The sequence below is a fragment of the Panthera onca genome, chromosome B2 (assembly GCF_046562875.1).
Source record: "Panthera onca isolate mPanOnc1 chromosome B2, mPanOnc1 haplotype 2, whole genome shotgun sequence".
NCBI classification, from domain to species: Eukaryota; Metazoa; Chordata; class Mammalia; order Carnivora; family Felidae; genus Panthera; species Panthera onca.
In genome coordinates this window covers 2686503-2689871 of record NC_138343.1, presented here as the reverse complement: position 1 = coordinate 2689871, position 3369 = coordinate 2686503, and the positions used below count along the sequence as shown (strand labels likewise).

At 40.0% G+C, this 3369-nt stretch overlaps 1 pseudogene; it reads right to left on the bottom strand.

The window, feature by feature from the left end:
• Window positions 1-221: 221 nt before the first annotated feature.
• LOC132676945 (olfactory receptor 2B8-like) lies at window positions 222-1178 on the bottom strand (annotated as a pseudogene).
• Between the last annotated feature and the right edge of the window lie 2191 nt (window positions 1179-3369).

Sequence of the window (3369 nt, the reverse complement as noted above, 5' to 3'; positions counted from 1 at the left end):
TTTGAAACTTTTTAAAATATTAATATGATGCAGATGGCCTTGAAATACTAAATCAGCATCTCTGGAGGCTGTAATGCATGCATGAACTTAGAGTTTGAGCACTCACTTGCATAAAAGAATGAATTAAGGAATTTCCCTTGAGAGTTATCAGGGGAAATATGGAGGACACAAAAACCTGAAAGACCCTGGCATCCAAAGTCTTCTGTCAAATGGTCTTCCCCTCATTCATCTAGGGTCATATCCCTACAGAACACTTTTTTCATTGCTCCAATCACATCCCTATTCCTCAGAGTATATATGACAGGGTTGACCATGGGGGTGACAATGGTGTAGAAGAGAGAAATGAACTTGCCCTGATCCTGGGAGTAGTTGCTGCTGGGCTGAAGGTAAATGTAGATGCCTGTGCCGTAGAACAGGGAGACCACTGTGAGGTGGGACCCACATGTCCCAAAGGCTTTCTTCTGCCCTGAAGCTGACTTTATTCTTAACACTGTCTTGACAATCCGACCATAGGAGAATGTGATTAATGCCACAGGTATGAGGAGAATGATCACACTGACAGAGAAGAGCTCAGACTCATTCACAGTGGTGTCAACACAGGCAAGCTTGAGCAGTGGGGGGATCTCACAAAAGAAGTGGTCTATTTTATTTCTCCCACAAAGTGGTACAAGAAAGATGAGCACCGTCTGCAACGAGGAGTTGGCAAAACCAATGAACCACGATGCAGAAGCCATCAGAGCACAGAGTCGGGGGTGCATGATCACTGTGTAGTGCAGGGGCCTGCAGACGGCTGCGTAGCGGTCAAATGCCATCACCCCTAACAGAATGCATTCTGTGCATCCCAATCCTAGAGAGACGAACAGCTGAGCTACACAGCCGCTGAAAGAGATAGACTTGTCTGCTCCCCTGAGATGAACCAGCAGCTGAGGAACAGTGCTGGTCGTGTAACACAGGTCCAGAAAGCTTAGGTTGGACAGGAAAAAGTACATGGGAGTCTGCAGGTGTGGGTCCAGGCGGGACAACGCAATGATGCTTGTGTTTCCCAGGAGGGTGAGCAGATAGAAGATCAGAAGAACCACAAAGAGGACTCGCTCCAGCTGAGGCCGGTCAGAGAAACCCAGCAGGATAAAGCCAGTGAAAGAACTTCCATTTTTCGGGTCCATCCTTTCTTACCACATGTTTCCTGTCAGCAGCAAGTATTTAGCCATTTTTAAGAGAAATCTTCAAAAAGAAAAAAAGGTGGCAGGGGGTTGAATCGATCATATGAAAACACACGGTCATGGACTTTATCAGTAATAATTTGAATAATGATATATTCATGGAAATTGACATAGCTTATACCAATACAGTTCACATTATCATAAAAAGTAAATCATTACTATTTAATGTAAGAAAAATCAAATTATGGACCTTGTGTTTGCATCAGTCATTGGAATATAAGGGTCTTTCAGTCCACACTTACTATAACTTAAAGTACTATAAAAATATATGTATGTTGCAGATTTAAGTTATGGAAAAATGTGTAAGGGAGAAGGAGAGATGTTATTGTAAACATGTGTCTCATGATTCTACACAACTGGATTTGCACACACCACACATGCATTAAAATATAATATGGTGACACCTGAGTGGCTCAGTGGGTAAGCACCCGACTCTTGGTTTCAGCTGGGGCCATGACCTCATGCGTCATAGGTTCAAGCCCTGTGTTGGACTCTTCACTGACAGCACTGAGCCTTCATGGGATTCCGTGTCTCTCCCTCTCACTCTGCACCTCCCCTGCTCCCTCATTGTCTCTCTCTCAAAATACATAAATACACATTTAAAAATACATGCATATATATGACCACTTACTGTGGAAAAAACATGCCGATATAGGAACTTATGACCTAGGATGTACTTATATGAAGAATTCAATTACATTCAAAATGTCACAACTATTTCTACATAACCATTTTGGCAGTATTGCCTCTCTAACTAATGTATTATATTTGGGAAAGCAACATGGTTTTTTTGTACGTAGTAAAACAAACACTCAATCTGAGAGAACCCAAGAACGGTACCGTTCAATTACATTGCTTAACTTTGGCCTGAAACGTGCTTCAAATGACCATACCAATTTAACAGGAACTCTGAAAATTCATTGGCCATGCAGAGCCAGCTGGAATCTGAACTCTAAAATCCATTGACCAACACTTACTCTTCCTTCTGCAGATTTCCATCTCACACGTTACCCATTAAATTTCATAAAATTCCTGAAAGAGGTAGGATTATTCCTTATCGACATCCTAATCAGAATAAACATTTTAAAAATTTACCCAACCATGTAAGTATGTACAATCTGTAATGTTTTACATCACTCCCATGATAAAATAAATAAAGAGATAAACACACAGAGATAAAGACAGATACATTCTCAAAGCAATGATGGGTCAAAGAAGTATAATGCAAAACTTTTATAGCAGTATAAGGAAAGATATAAAGAAACCAACATTTTGGTATTATACAAAATCTCAGACATCTGTCCACATTACGTCAATGATCAGCTTTCTGGGAGCTACCTTGCAGAGTTAGTGACACTGGACCAAACACATTGCCAGGTTCGAGGCTGGGTGATGACCATTTTCTACCCATGCTTACTACTGAAGAAGAGGAATAGTTATACACTGACCAAAGAGGCACCAGAAAGTGAGTCCTTCAGTTGTATCATATTCAAATGGTTGGGCATACCATGCATTTTTAATTCTTCTAAGACTTTACAATCTGAATCAGGTTTGGGGGAGGACCCATTGATGTGTGAAAGAAACAGGTACAAAACAGGCATGAAATATTCATAATATTTGAAGAGATGATACGGTATTTCACACTATTTTATACGTCTTTTGATTTCATATAAACATATGATCAGTGGTCTCCACATAAAAAATCTGTGCAGAAAAATTTTCTTAATAGAAATAATTATACAGTTATTTGTGACAGTCTAAGTGTGCAACAACAGGATGTGTTCTCTGACTAACACCTGCTCAGAAGAACAAATAACAAACCATGCTTGAGTCTCACGCACAAACACACACGTATCGATATATTTACCTGAAATAAATTGCCCACAAACTGTTTAATGTGCCTAATTAAGAAAGCACTACCAAGGTGAAGAAAGGCAAAACTAAAATGTAAACTCATCCCAAGAAAACACCGATATACTACTGCACCTTTAGAATAAAATCATGATATATGTTAACAATATTATGTCAATCAGGACAAAGAAGACAGTTGAGAAAAGATAAAATCCTGGCGAGATGAACTTGTACATATGATTTGCTGCTTTCCAGGATCGTTTGTGTGTGTGTGTGTGTGTGCGTGTGTGTGTGTGTG